The 16540-nt window shown below is 35.7% G+C and overlaps 1 protein-coding gene across 5 annotated transcripts in view; it reads right to left on the bottom strand.

The window, feature by feature from the left end:
* Nucleotides 1–16540, bottom strand: part of PLAGL1 (PLAG1 like zinc finger 1) — a 63961-nt gene that overhangs the window by 35354 nt on the left and 12067 nt on the right. For all 5 annotated transcript variants that reach the window (XM_010965669.3, XM_074368235.1, XM_074368231.1 and 2 more), the window contains one exon: nucleotides 7897–7938. The gene's annotated coding sequence lies outside the window, so the exon portion shown is untranslated. The remainder of the gene's footprint in view (nucleotides 1–7896; nucleotides 7939–16540) is intronic.

The following is a 16540-nucleotide window of genomic DNA, read 5'->3' as shown; positions in this document are numbered from 1 at the left end:
TTCCATTGTACCAAGCTACCATGCCTGCATATAATTATTCACTGATGTTCTCACCATAATTATATTAAACAAGTAATCACAATCTGTTCCTAGGCCCAATGCATTATACTGCTGATTCAAGGAAGCAGTGTTTAAGAGTATGAACTCTGGTGTCAGATCCATATTTAAATTTTAGTATCACTTTTCAGTTGTTTTGTAAATTAAGCAATTAACAATATTTCCAGAGCCTCAGTTTCTTCATCTGTAAAAGAGGAATAATACTATCTTCTCTCATAGAGTTTGTGAAGGATCAAATTAGGTAACTTGTACAAAGCACCTAGAGCAGTGTTACATATAAGAAATCCTCGATTATGGTATCTATTATCATTGCTGTTGAAAATCATACTAATGTTAAACTAGTTCAAAGGGAACAAATGCTTCTTTTTCAATAAAAACCCATAAAATTTAACTTTCAGCCTCAGGATGACGTGATTCCCTCTAGCACTAAAAAGCTAGCACTCGAGTCTAGAATTTTATGGGACCAAGTATAAACCAAGATCAAACTGTCATAAAAGATAAGCTACTATACAAAATAGAAACACTAATTGAATTGTCTTTTAAAAAACTGAGGCAAATCCCTGTTGCTATAAAGCAGCAATGTGGTTCTTCTTGTACAATCAGTTTTACTTCTTGCCACTTAACCATTTTAAGTAGAAATGTATTGGTGCTAGGTAGAAATTCACAGAACGTTGCCACACAAAGGAAAGTACCCAGTAGGAATATGTGTTGTATGAATATAGTGCTTTAAAGTTTTCAAAGAACTACTGCATGTTTTACTGCACCTGACCCTCACAGTACTCACTACAAGAAAAATGGATTAACTTTCTAGCATAAGACAAGACTGCCAGTGGTAAGTGGCAAACCTTGTTTTTCACTGTATCTCATTTTTCATAACACCCTATTGATAGATGGTGGTCTGTGGATGCAATAGTCTGGAGTGACTTAGTTGTCCTTCAGTGCTTTTGCTGACCTGAAAACTTAAATGGATCCCCCTTAATTTTTTTTTTTATCCAAAGCTTTGATATTAAAAGAGGCAGGAAATTGAGGCCACTGTTGGTTGACTAAACACCACTTAAGGCTCCTCCTAATTATACAATTTTGTGATTTTTAAAATTACTGCTCAGTCTTACATTGCATTACCTACTATCTAACACATCAGTTTAAGTGAGCATGTTAATCTATAGCCTGTTAACATTGAGAAATGTTTTTTTCCTTCACTACCATTTATCTCAGAAATTAGCAGCTCATAAAAACTCTGAACAGTATTTAAGAGAGTATTTCTCACTGAAGAAACTCAGTTCATAACTAGAGAAGTTTGGTGGTTATTTCTTTCCTATGAAGGGCTAAGAGTTGCTTTTTCATAACCACCCCTGTCTTCTCCAACAACACAAAGAAAACATGTTTTTTAATAAAACACATTTAGATATTTGAAAACAATTCTAGCAATCCCTTACCTTGAGCCACTAATTTGAAACTGTTCCTTCCAATACAGGTACATAGTGACATAAGTTTCCCTCTAGGCACTGCTATAGTTGCATCCTAGTTATTTGGAAATACGTTTCATTTTCGTTCAGTTCAAAACACCTCCTAATTATCCATTTCATTTCTTTAATGTCACATGGTTATTTGGTAAAATTTACCAGTGCAACCATTTGGGCCTGAGTATTTTCTTCTCTGGAAGGTTTTTACTGTTGGTAGTTTTGGTGTTTGCTGTTTAGGTGACCTATTTCTCCTTGAGTGAGTTTTGGTAGTGTGTATGTATCTCTCTAGGAACTGGTCCATTTCATGTACCTCCTCAAGTCTGTGGGCAGAGCTTGTTTGTAGTGTCCTCTCATTAGCCCTGGAATACCCATGAGGTCACTAGTTGTGGTTCCTCTTCCCCTCCTGATATTGGTAATTTATGTCTTCTCTCTTTTCTCCTCAGTTAGCCTCTCTATAGGTTTATGATTTTATTACTGTTGTTCAGAAAACCAGCTTAGCATTTCATTGATTTTTCGCTACCATTTTCCTATTTTCAATTTTGTTAACTTCTCTACTTTTTATTATTTACGTTCTTCTGCTTGCTTTAGGTTTAATTTGCTCTTCTCTCTCTAGTTTCATAAGGTAAAAACTTAGGTTACTGATTTTAGATTTTCTAATATATGCATTGGGTGCTATAAATCTCCCTCTAAGGACTCTTTTAGCTGCATCCCACACATTTTTATAAACCATATTTTCATTTTCTTTTAAACTATTTTTACATTTTTTGTGAGATTTCTTTGATGCATGCATTATTTAGAACTGTGGTCAATCTCAAATATTTGAGAATTTTCATGCTTTTTGTTATAAATTTCCATTTTAATTCCATTGTAGTCTGAGAATGTATTTTGTATGACTGTCATTCTTTTAAATTTAAGGCGTTCTGTATGGCCTAGAATGTGCCCCTGGGCTCTTTAGAAGTGTGTTGTTCACTTACAAGATATTTCCAGATACCATTCTATTACAATTTAATTCCATTATGGTCAGAGGACATTCTTTGTATGATTTAAACCCTTCTAAATTAATTGACTTGTTTCCTTACCCAATGTATGGTCCATCTTGATAAATGTTCTGGGTGCTCTTGAAAAGAATGTGTGTTCGGCTGTGGTTGGGTAGAGTGTTCTATAACTCTCTAGGTGGTTGACAGTGCTACTTAAGTCTTCTATACCTTTACTGACTTGTTATCTACTTGATCTATCGAGAGAGGAGTGTTGAAATCTGACTGTATTTGTGGATATGTCTATTTCTCCTTGTATGTACTAAAGCTCTATTATTATGTACATAAACATTTAGATGTTTTCTTGATGAACTTACCACTTTATCATCATGAAATAACCCTATTTCTCCCTGACAATATTGTTTGTTTTAATTTCTCCTTTGTCTGATATTAATAAAGCCACTCCAGGCTTTTTAAAAAATTAGTGCTAAAATGTATACTATTTTCCATCTTTTAGCTTATACCCTATTGGTGTCTTTATATATATGATATACTTTTTTTCTACAGGCAGCATATAGTTAATCTTCATTTTAAAAAAAAAATCTAATCTGACATTCATTGCCTTTTAATGAGAAGATTTAGACCATTTATACTCAATGTGATTATTGATATTGTTACGTTGAAATGTAGCATCTTGCTATTTGTTTTGTATTTGTCCCATCTGTTCTCCATTTCCTTTTCCCTTTTTTCCCTGCCTTCTTTTGAACTGATTTATTTTTTTCTGATTTATCTACTTTGGCTTATAACTTCTTTTTAAAATGTTCTAGTGGTTTATTTAGGGTTTATGGTTATATCCTTAACTTATTACACTATGCCTTCAAGGGATATTGTACCTCTTCACATACAGTATAGAAACTTTGACATTATATTTCAACTAACCCTCCTGAGTTTTGTGCAATTATTGTCACACCTTTTATTATGTTATAAACCCCAGCTACATTGTTACTATTTCTATTTAAACAATTCTCTTTTTAAAAAAGATTTAAATTAAAAAATCTTACACATTTACCCAGATGGTTACCATTTCTGGTGATCTGTATTTTCATTTGGTATTATTTTCCTTCTTCCTGAGGACTTTCTTTAACATTTCTTGTAGTGTGGGTCTAATGGTGATTAATTCTTTCAGCTTTTGTATGTCTGAAAAAGTCTTTATTTCACTTTCTTGAAAAATATTTTCATTAACTATAGACTTCTAGATTGACAGTTTTTTCTTAAATTTCTTTAAAGACATTGTTCCACTGTCTTCAGGTTTGCATTGTTTTTGATAAAAAGTCTGCTGTCATTCTTTGTTCCTCTAAATTTATAGATTCTTTGCTCTCTGCTTTAAAATCTCTCTCATCATTACTGGTTTTAAACTATTTGATTATGGTGTGCCCTGGTATAATTTTCTTCATTCTGGGGGTATTTGCTAGGTATTCATTGAACTTCTGAGATTTGTAGGCTTTTTGTTTTCATCAAATTTAGCAAACTTTCAGGAATTATTTTTTAACATTTTTCTGTTCCCTCCCTCTTTTGGAGACTCCATTACACATGTATCTGGCTGTTTAAAGTTTTCCCACAGCTCACAGACAGTTTTTTTTTTTTTTTTAATTTTGGTATGTGTTTTATTTCGTATAATTTCTATTGCTGTGTCTTCAAGTTTGCACAGTCTTTCTTTCTGCAATGTCTAGTCTGCTGTCAACCCTATTCACTGTATTTTTCCAGCTCAGATGTTTCTGTTGTCTCTAGAAGGTCAATCTGGGTCATTTTATAGCTTTCATGTCTCTCCTTAACAAATGTATGCTTCCTTTACTATCTTGGACATATGGAACTTTGTTAAAATAATCATTTTAATATCTTGTTTAATGAATATGTTTATTTATTAAAATCTTATTAAATTACTTCAATACAACTTACTAAATTTGTTTATTAATATCTGTTTATTAAGTCTGTTTCATTTCAGAGTCTACTTTTATTGATTGGATTTTCTTTTCACTACTGAATTTTCCTGTTTCTTTGTACATCTGGTAAATTCTGATTGAATGCTAGACATTGCATACTTTACCTTGTTAGGTAGGTGCTAGATATTTTGTGTTTCTTTAAATATTCTTGAACTTTGTTCTGGGATGGAGTTAAGCTACTAAAAACAATTTGACCCTTTAACCAGGAGTCCATAAACTGGTCCACAAACCAAATCTGGCCCACAGTCTATTTCTGTAAGTAAAGTTTTTAGAATACAGCCACCCCCATTCATTTACATATTGTCTATGGCTGCTTTAACATTACAAAGGCAGAGCAATACAGTTGCAGCAGAAGTCATATTGCCTGCAAAGTCTAAAGTATTTTCCATCTGCCCCGATATTAAAAAAGTTTTATGATCCCTCTTTAATGGCTTACTTTTAAGATTTTAATGTAGGACTAGAGCAGCCTTCAGTCTAGGGCTAATTCTGGCTCACTATGGAGACAATACCCTCCTGAGCTCTCCATTTAATGCCACTTGTATTACAAAGTTTTTCTACTCTGAATGGTTGGAATACACACTTCCTAGCCCTATATGAACTACCTTTCCCTTTCCAGTGGTTTTTTTCCCAGCCTTGGGTAGTTCTCCCCTAAGCACGCACTAATCAGCACTCAGCTGAAGACCCCACAGGGACACTCTAAAGATTTCCAGAGATCTCTCTTTGTGTAACTCTCTTCTCTCTGGTCCTCTGTCCTGCAAATTCTAGCTGCCTCACCCTCCCTTAATTCCCAGCTCTATCACCTCAGTTCAGGGTGAACACTGGAGCTGTCTTTGGATTCGCTTTCTTGCACTGTGGCCTCATTTATTTCCTTTCTCTCAGGGTTCACTGTCTTGTGCCATTTGTCATCCAATGTCTGAAAACCTTTGTTTCATATATTTTATGGGTGTTTTTTTCCTGTCTAATGCAGGACAATAAATCCAGTTCCTGTTACTACATCATGGAAGTCATGCTGGAAGTCCCCTCAGTATGAAGTTCCAATTCCTTATACCTGCATTAGTGCATTATATTTACAAATAAGTACTGACAAATCTACATTATCTCATTTCATCCTCTTCACATTGCTAAGATGTAGAGATTACTTAAAAGCTCAAAAAATGCAAAAAATTGTCTGAGCTCACATGACAGAGCAGCCCATGTCTCCTAATCATTTTCTCTTCCATAAAACATAGATAATCTTTCAAAATTTACTACATGTAATGACATAAATAACAAAAGATGGTCTTCTCTACAAAGTACTCTGTAAAATAATTACTAGTACTCAAGCTTATAATACTGAGCAACATAGGATTAAAAGATTAGTAGCTACTGAATGTTGCTAATAGCCAGGTCTATCACCTCAATTAACCCTCATAAGCCTCACAGCTATTATTATTTCAATTTTATAAGAGACAAACTGTGGCCTAGAAAGGTTTATTAACTTGCTTTTAGTCATGTACTTACTGGCATCCCAGCCAGAATTCAAGCTAGGCTAGGTATGGTTCTAAAACTTGTGCTATCCACTATGCTATCTGCTCTTTAATTTATAGCTCTTAAAAGGAGTGCTTCTGGAACTAACTTCTGAAAGAATAATCTTAGTCTTTAATAAAATGGTATTAGGAATCATTTACTAAAAGTATGAAGATCTATTCATTTTTACCAAAGAACTTCTAACCAGACAAGCACCGAAGTATATTCTTGGAAGAAATTTCAGATCTAGTTTTTCTCCCAGCAATACTTAGAAATATACAGATGATTGAGATTTTAGTTGCTTTTTTCACTTACCCATCTTTGTGATTAGGAGGCAACAAGTGAAGGTCATATTAGGCAAGGTCAGTAATACTACACAATCCACTTTCCCGTCTTTGTAAACAAAACACAAAAAATTCCTACTCTTGTGGAGCTCATCTTCAAATGAATGGGAGACAAAAGAGTGAAATATATATATCAGAAGGTGGTTAAAAAATAAAGTACTGCAGGGATAGGAAATGCTGGGAGAGGTAAGGAAGGGAGAAACAGTAGTAATTTGAAATAAGCTGGTCAGGGAAGGCCTGGGTGAGGAGATGACAATTTAGCAAAGATTTGACGGAGGTAAGGAATCAAATCATGTGGCTATTTGTGGGAACAGTAACTGCAAATCCCTAATGTAGGAACAAGAACATTGGCATGGCTAAAGCAGTGAGTGAGGGGAGCAATAAAAGGCTAGGTCAAATCAGAGGTAATGGGGGCCTGTATCATGTAGAAGTTGATAAGCCTCTGCAAAAAGAGGCACTACAGTCGCTGGAGCAGAAAAGTAACATGATCAGACTAGAGAGGTTTAAATAATCTATCTGGCTGCCATTTGGAGAATAGATTCTAAGAGAGAAAGTATAAAAGCAGGGAAACCAATTAGGAGGCTATGTAGGGAAACCAATTAGGAGGCTATGTCAATAAAAAGATGATGAAGGCTTGGACCAGTATGCTAGTGGAAGAGGTGGTGAGAAGCAGTCATCTTCTGGATATACCTGGGTAGAGCTGACAGTGTTTCCTAACAGCTAAATAACAGGGGGTGAAGGAAAGAAGAAATGATGATGGTGCCAAAGAGACTGTCTGAGTGGCTGGAGGAATGCAGTTGCTATTTACTGAGATGAGGAAGATTAAGGAAGAAGAAAGTTTGGCTAGAGTGAAGAGTAAATGTTTTCAGTGATACAGGGAATAATTCATTTCCCAGGTTAAAAATGTTTGTTCAAATCTCCCTATTTAAAATGTTTACATTTCACTGAATTAAAAAAACAAACAAACAAAAAGCAAAAAAAACCCTACCCATTGCTGAAACAGGAAACTGAAACTGGAAAGAAAACATTATGAAACAGAAATATAGCTACTCCAAATGAGAAAATGAGCAAAAAGCTAAATTCTCCCAATCTGCATTTCATCTAGTTGCCAGATTTTCACAGATAAATAGAATATGTTATACCTCATCAGTCAAACTGTTCACACTAGTGGCTTTCTCCCAGGCTGTTGTGTCCCTCTTACCATCTGCCACAAGGATGTTCTAGGTGAAGACTGTGATGTCCAACAGGATGGATATATGTACAACCTCAATTCCACAAATAGCACTTTGCCCCTGCTAATCATAACCCTGATAGGCAGTCACTCCAAAGACAGATGGCTCTAGCCCAAAATGTGTAATTCAAACTTCCTCAAAATAACCATCACCTAATGGTATCAGAAAAAGTGAGAGTCCTTAAAGTAATATAAGAACCAAAAAATAAAAGAAGTTTTGCTCCAAGTTTTACTCAAGTTCTCTAGAAAAGTATTTTCAGGTAATTAGAAAATATCAAGTGTCAGGGGCAAAGGCTAAAAAAAATTAAAATATCAACTTACAAACGCCAATGATGACTATGTTGTCAATCAGGCAGGAACAACCTAAAAACAAATAAAAATTATTAGTTTTATATAGTAGTTATATGTGTACTTTTTATTTCATTGAGATAACTACAGATTCAAATTAAGTTTTAAGAGAGATCCTGAGTATCCTTTACTCAATCCCACAATGGTAATATTTCACAAAATGGAAGTACATCAAAATCAGCATTTTTACATTAATACAATGCTCTGGTCTTGAGATTTCCCCAGTTACATTCTACTTGTCTATGTATTTAGTTCTACAGAGTTTTATCACCTGCAGGCTCACAGACCCACCACCTAGTCAAGATATTTAACAGTCCATCACCATAAGAATCCATCATGTTGCCATTTTATAAGCACACCTACTTCCTTCCTCACAACTTCCTTCTGTCCCTAACCCCTTGCACATCTATTTTTAACACTAAAATAATGCCCATTTGTGAATAAGTATTTTACTTATTGTGGGTAAGAGTCTACTTATGTAGTTCTATGTCAAATCATGAATAAAGAATTCTGTTTTTCTGAATTAAACAAGAAGTTTCCATTTAAGGAACAAATTCTCTGGAGAGATGTTTTTTCCTTGTTACCTTAACATAGACTACTCACTTCAAAAATCAAAAGGTGAAAGGTAACCTAAATTACTGTCTGAATTCACAGATTCCACATTTTCAATACATATGTTAAAAGACTACATTTTTTAGTACAGTTTTAGGTTCACAACAAAATTGAAGGGATGGTGTTTTTAATTTCAAATTCCACTTGTTCATTGCTGGTATATAGGAAAGCAATTGGCTTTTGTATATTAACCTTGTATCCTACAACCTTACTGTAATTGCTTGCTGATTTTGGTATTAGGGTAATGCTAGCCTCACAGAATGAGTTTAAAAGTTATTCCTTCTGCTTCTATCCTCTGAAAGTGATTGTAGAGAACTGGCATAATTTCTTCCTTAAATGTTTGGCAGAATTCACCAGTAACACCATCTGGGCCTGGTGCTTTCTATTTTGGAAAGTAATTAGTTATTTATTTGAATTCTTTAATAGAGATAGGTCTCTTCAGGTTTCTTCAGATTGTCTATTTCTTCCTCGGTGTTTTGGCAGATTGAGTCTTTTAAATTAAGAGTTGGCCCATTTCATCTAGGTTTTCAAATTTGTGAGCATTGAATTGTTCATCGTATTTCTTTATTATCCCCTTAATATCCAAAGGACCTGAAGTGATATCCCTTCATTTCTTGTATTAGTAATTTGTATCCTTCCTCTTCTTTTCTTAGTTAGCCTCATTAGAGGCTTAACAATTTTACTGATCTTTTCAAAGAACCAATTTTGGTGTCATTGCTTTTCTCTGTTGAGTTCCTATTTTCAATTTCTCTGATTTCTGCTCTAATTCTTATTACTTCTTTCGTTACGCTAGCTTTAGATTTAGTTTTCTCTTCTTTTTCCAGTTTCCTAAGGTGGAAATATTCATCACTGATTTTAGATTTTTCTCTTTCCTAATACATACACTCAATGCTATACATTTCCCTCTAAGCATTGCTTTCTCTGCATCCAACACATTTTGGTAAGTTATGTTTTCATTTTCATTTAATTCAAAACATTTAAAAATTTCTCAAGATTTTCTTTTCTTTCACCTATGTGTTATTTATAAGTTTATATTTATAAACTACTTATTTATATTGTTTATTTTATTTATATTTATATTTAATTTTTTATTATTTAAATTTAATTTTTAATATTTATTGTTATTTATATTGTATAATCTCCATGTATTTTGAAAAATTTCCAGTTGTCTTTCTATTATTGATTTCTACTTTAATTCCATTGTGATCTGAGAGCAGACATCATATGATTTCTATTCTTATGAATGTGTTAAGATGTGTTTTATGGCCCAGAATGTGGCCTACCTTGGTGAATGTTCCATGTGAGCTTGAGAAGAATGTATATTCTGCTGCTGTGGATAAAGTAGTCTACAGAAGTCAATTATATCTGGTTGATTGATGGGTGTTGTTATTTTCAACTATGTCCTTACTGATTATCTGCCTGCTGGACCTGTCCATTTCTGATAGAAGGTATTTGGAATATTATTCTGACAAGAATCTTTTGAGTGTTTACCATGGTATAATTTAGGTATTTTTTACATAATATCTAATTTAATCTTCATAACAATTCTATGAGATTCCTATCATTATCACTTCTTGACCCATGAGGAAACTCATAAACACAATCACCCTGATATATACAGTGTAAGCATAATATTTGTATGGTTCTTCAGTGGTTCTTCATTCTAAAATATTGCACAAAATTGACTAAATTTTTCATGTTTGTTTTGTTTGCATGTCACCACAGCTATAACATCTGTGTTCATGTTCATTGTCTTTCTTAAATGGCTAAATTCTTACAGGATATGAACTATATCCGTATAACTAGGTTTGCAAAGAATAGCCAAGCACAAACACCCAAGAAGTGCTTTTGATGAGCACAATCACAGCAGACAATAACAGGTTGACCTAGACAATAACAGGTTGACCTACTTCACCAGAGCTTCTGGTTTCCAGGAATCTGAACCCTAACATGGAGAGGGAATTGAGGCCTTCACTAAAAGGTGGGACCCAGTATTAGAGGATATTGGAGGCACTTTCCTTTAAATTTCCTTTACCCTTCCAGGAAGATTATATAGCTCATCAACCTACATTACAGGCTTTACAATTCTACAATATAAAAATCTAACTATGCCTATCTTGGTCAGTTCTGGTAGCAAAGTACCATTGACTGAATGACTTAAACAATGAATATTTCTCCCAGTTCTAGAGGCTAGAAGTCTGAGATCATGGTGCCTGAATGCTTAGGTTCAGGTGAGAACCCTCTTCGGGTTTGCAAACTGCTGACTTCTTGTTATATTCTCACAGGGCAGAAAAAATAAAATCTGGCTAGTTCTCTAGCCTCTTAGTGTAAAAGGGCACTAATTCCATTCATGAAGGCTCCACCCTCATAATCTAATTAACTTCCAAAGGCTCTCACCTTCAAATATCATCACATTGGGAGTTAGGAGTCTAACATATGATATTAGACTAAGGCCTTTATCTTCCAGGGACCCCACCTCCCTCCTCCCTTCTGTTATCCTGCCTTCACTAAGTCTCAGGTATACTTTTTTAAATATCTCATTGCTTTTCATCATTTTTAATTGAGAAATTTGACCTATGAATAGTTTGTGTAGACAAAATATTTTTAGGTGTATATTATATTGGTCACAACAACCTGAGAAAAGGTTTTATTCCCTTTATTCAAATAAGAAAAATTTAGCTCAGAAAGAATAAAACCTTTCCCAATATCAGACAGTTTTGAAGTAGTAGAGCTAAAGTTTGATCTGGTCACTTGGATTCTGCACCCAGCTACCTACCCTTTATGATGGTCAGACCTCATGGTTTCTTAGTTACTCCTTTTACATGGTAACAAAGTAAAGGCATCACTCAGAGAGCTATGACGTAGTCCCAGTACCGCCATAAGGTCAGAAAACCTAGTATTGATGCAAATTTGCTATGAGCAAATACATAAGAAACTAATTTATACATTATGATGGGGACTTTATAATAAAAATTGTAATTGTCAAAATGTGACACTTTACTTTGGTAATTAGGGCATTTTTTTTTCCTCCCTAGCTCTAGCTAGGAAGCTAAATTAGTAAGCATGAATATGGTACAGATTTGTATGCTCATACATATACGCTATTCTAATTTTCTAGACACACAGATAATACATTTACTCAATATTGCCCTTAAACATGGACAAAAGGGGTTCATAGCAAACCCTTTCCTCTAGAGTGAGAAGGCCAAGTGTCTAAAGCGACATACCTACCCAGGCCCAGACGCCCCTCCTAGACTGTGCTCCTGGATCCTGGAACCATGGAATTCCTTGTTCAAAGAACTTCAAGCCTGCTACCAGGGACTGCACAGCCCTCTTCCCCAGACCCCTTGTTTTTGAAGACAGATCATACCATTGTGTGTGCAACCCTAAGCCCAAAAGGTGGCCAAGGGGTGGGGTGGCTGCTTGTAGAAGTGTGGACATAATCAAATGCATGCCCTTCACAGATGCAGAATTGAGACCAGAACATGAAGAGAAGGGAAGATGGGCCAGCTCTCCCTACACTGCCATGTTCTAGAGGTGCAGAGATCTTAAGACTCTAAGAATTCCACATTCAAAACTGGTTTTCCAGTTCATATGAGATCGACTTGTCAAGGAATGATGGAGTACATTTTTACAGTTAATTTATGTCTTAACCTATAACTTTAAACTATTTAGATATACAGTACAAGTCCTTCTTTATACTCCCGCTTGAACTTCTCTACCCACTTACATTTAGGCAGGGCCATGTGACTAGTTCCAGGCTGCCAACAAACAGTGAATTACTGGCACAAGACCATTTAATATTATCTTTCCCTACCATGGCAATCAGGAAGGCCAAGTATTTCAGAAAGCATACAGCTACAAGATGGTGGTCATAATAGGCTGGAATCTGACAGTATGATGGAACAGTCTCCCAGAAATCCACAATGGATGTCAAGTATGGGCAAGAAAATAAAACTGTTCTTCTGTGAAGCCACTGAGGTTCAGGGATGGCTCATTAGCACAGGATAACTTCAGCCCATTCTGACTATATAGAAATTGGTACCAGAACTAGAATGTTTCTCTAGCAAAAACCTAAAATACATGACCACAGTTTAGTGGTCAGGAAGCAGTGAGAAAAATTCTTAAGTGCTAGAAAGATAGTGGTGTATTTTACAAAGTGGCAAAATATTTGTAAAGTTTTGCCTCTAGAGCCTTAGGAGGCAGATCACCTGCCTAGTGAAACTACAGCTCTAGAAGAGGTAACAAAACAAAACATCTGAAGTGCACACTAGTTACTATCGGCTGCATTGGGCAAGGTATTCAAGAAACAGAGGAGCTCAAAAAAGAACTATCTAGTTTTCAAGAAATGAAGTAATAGAGAGATTCCAGACATTTCAGATTTGCAATGTTAAAAGAATTAACTACTTCTCAACTTCCATACTAACAGTTAAATACTTTGGAAGTCTTAAGCCCAAGAAAACCTTTTTTTTTTTTTAAATCAAATTGCCTCAGGGCAATGATGGATAATGTATCCACAAAATCATTTTATTTTGATGAAATGACTGAGGAAGAAAATCAGATTAAGGGTAAAGACTTCCAAAAGAAGTCAGCCAGTCCCAAAATAACTTTCTTTAGGTCAAGAAACAGAGTTACAGGAATGAGGAAGCAAGTCTATGTTGCAGATCTCAGAACCAGACCTCAAAACAAAAGAAAAAAATAGAGGTGTGTTTTCTAGCATTTAGAACTGACTGCAAACAGATAAGAAATCTTCCAGATTTTGGACACAATTGCGCTGCCAAAAGAACTAGCCTATTAAATGAGGTCTTTAAATGACCCATTGGCTCCTAATCTTCTGTTTGAAGAAAGTGAACAGAAAGAGTTGCTCAGTCCCCAGGTAGAGCAAACGTTTTACTCTCTACTTCATATGTGGCTAAGGAAGGTAAAAGAAAGAAAGAACTCTCCAGAGGGAAGATTCAGGGCCTCTGAAAACAATGAGCAAGAAGGTAGAATCAGGCCTAATTAAGAAACATTTTGCTCCCCTATGGTGTCCCAATACCTGTTGTGAGAGATTTCAAAATTGCTATGGATCAGTGACTAGTGTGTCTTCCATGTCTCCCCTTTCCAGTCTACTCTATATACGTGGCATGCGCAAACAACTGACTAATAACTTTTGTTGTGTTAAGCCACTGTGCCTTTGGAGTCAATTGTTCTACAGCATAATCTAGTCTCTCCTGACTGAACACAAGGTTTCTTAGTGGAATCCAAACAAGTTAAGTTAGTTAAGTGATTTTAAGGGACAGTGATATCAACTACGGACAGTCAGGGGAACCAATTTTACCATACTCTACACCTCAGTAACATAGACGTTGGGGGACCCAGCAGTCTTCTCTGCTCATCAAATCTTTCTCCCTTGGTCATGTTAAAAATGCCACCAAGTCTCTTGTGGGCAAAACTTATCCAGCTGATACATTCTTTCTTTAATTATATAAAGAGCATTTGCAAGCTACAGCTATCAAATCCTGTTCCTCCTTTCTGATCTAAAAAGAGACTGCCTTGTAAAGTAGGTTTCTGTCCATATCAAATTTCTAACAGCTGATTTTTTTTTTTGCTAGTTTTACTAGTTTACTAGGGCACCTCACTATTGCTGCTACATACTATCTGTGCTTTTAGTATAGTCACCTGTTTTCAACATTGATGCTCTCCTTTTCATTTGGAAAACATCTCTATTTACTTCACTTCATTTCCCCCTTACAAATGGGGATCTGAAAGTGACAGTTCAGGAGGAACCATTATACTTCAGTCTGTGCTCCAAAAAGTGAGGTCAGTTGCTGTCTTTACTACAATTAGCTCCACATTAGTTGTTCCTAAGTCCACCACAAAGATTTTATGTAGTTTTGGATCCTATTTGGCCAGTGAAGTTTGACATTTCCCATTTAAAAACAACACATATAAGTAATTTAGGACAAAATGCCCAGGCAAGAGATGGAAAAGACTATGTCACTCCCTCCACCTGTCAAAACAATTACAGGAGCAGGGATGCCGGCTTCTAAACAGTTGAGAAATTCTAAGATAAGATTCATAAAACAAACATGGACTTCAATACATGAAGCCTTTGATCAGTCTTCTTTAAAACACTGCAACTTCACGGACCAACCAAGTCTCTTCCTCTTTCCTATTTTAATCCAAGCAAGCATAAGAGGAGGCAGGTAAGTTAGGTAATTGTAAGATATTTTGAACTGTCAAACTAATAGAGAAAATTAAATGTTCCTTCTTGTTTTACACACACACAAACACACACACACACACACACACAGGTACCATCTACTCTAATTTTTTAAAATCTGAGTAAAATGTTTATGCTTTAAAACTAGAATATTTTCCATCATCTACTCCTCCAACATTGTGGGGGGAAAAAACTGGGATTAATTAAAACAGGTAAGTCACTACAAAATTTTCCTAAAGTGTACTGGTAATATTTATAAGCTACAATATTCAACGACTATATATGGATCTATATTATCCTAATAATCCCAGAAAAGTATTAGAAAAATTTAAAAATTTCCTATATACTGTAAAATGTCACAATGAATGATGTTCTACATCACAGCCTCTGAAAATATGAACATCTTTCCCCTGGTGTTTAAAAACAACTGTCTAGATTGCACATCTCTTTGAAAGTGACGTATTACCCCTAAAACATATGACAGTGACTTCATGCTTCACAGAAGTGCACACAGATTTAACATAATAGCCCTACTTCACACAAGCTCTCCAAATCTCCAGCAGGAGCTAAACTAAACTAACTGCATATCAATACTCCTACTATCCTTATAAAATACATGGCAGAGAATGAGAATAACATGAACACTAAAGCAACTTACATTCAGTCCCAATATTTTACTGCTGCATGCATTTCTAGAAAACCCATTGTTGTGGACGGAACTGCGTCCCCCAAAATTCATGTCTTGAAGTCCTAACCCCTACTGTGGTTGTATTTGAAGATAGGGCCTTTAGGAAGCTAATTAAGGTTAAATGAGGTTGAGGATGAAGCCCTAAAATAAGGACTAGTAACCTTATTAGAGGACAAAGAGACACCAGAGACCCACTCTCTCCATGCACAACACCCAACACACAGAGGAAAGGCCATGAAGAGACACAGCAAGAAGGTAGCCATCTGCAAGTCAGGAAGGGGAACCCCATCAGAAATCAAATTTGCCAGCACCTTCATCTTGGGCTTCTAGACTCTAGAACTGTGAGTAAATACATTTCATTGTTTAAGCCACCCAGTCTGTGGTAGTTTGTTAAGGCAGCCCAAGCAAACGAATACATCTACTCTTTCTGGATATTTCAGAGAATTTTCCCCAGAATGAAAGAGGGAAAGACACAACGTTGGGTGGGTCCAAGCGTTAACTATCAGAGACCTTTTGTTTCAAGTTCTAGTAATACTAAATATTTCCTATGAAATGAAAAATCTACACATCTACTGACTGCATTGACTAAAACCAATAGTAAAATTAAACAAATGGAAGAAATGGAATCTAGACCTCCAGACTCTTTTCCAAAATACAAAGGATGAGGGATGTGTAGGACCCTACCAAGACCAAAAGATGTTTTATTTGGTCTTCCTCCCATCACAGTCCACTCTCTTATGAGACCTGATGAGCCACATCTTTCTTCAGGTTTTCTTGATTTAGGTTTCATTCTCTCGCCACTGCTACGATGGCAACCACACCACATAAAGAAGAAACACTGGGTGATTTGAGAAGAACTTCAACAGGATCTGAACATTTGTCTCACTAGGAAGTAGCTGACTCTGTTACCACTTGGCACATTTCCTGTTGAGTAGATCTGGGAACGTTTTCTAGCACAGGCCTGTGATATCTGCATGTATGGTCATGAGGCTGCCCTGAGAGGTAGTTGAGAGTTAATCAAGTGAAATATTTATTAAGCATCTACAAAGTGCTTACAAATAGAAGCTATAGCAATGACTACAAACTCTCCCTGACAGCCATTCTTCCCTTCT

Source organism: Camelus bactrianus, chromosome 8, assembly GCF_048773025.1.
Source record: "Camelus bactrianus isolate YW-2024 breed Bactrian camel chromosome 8, ASM4877302v1, whole genome shotgun sequence".
In the NCBI taxonomy this organism is placed as follows: domain Eukaryota; kingdom Metazoa; phylum Chordata; class Mammalia; order Artiodactyla; family Camelidae; genus Camelus; species Camelus bactrianus.
Note: the sequence above shows the minus strand (reverse complement) of the source record. Positions and strands in the feature narration are given on the sequence as shown.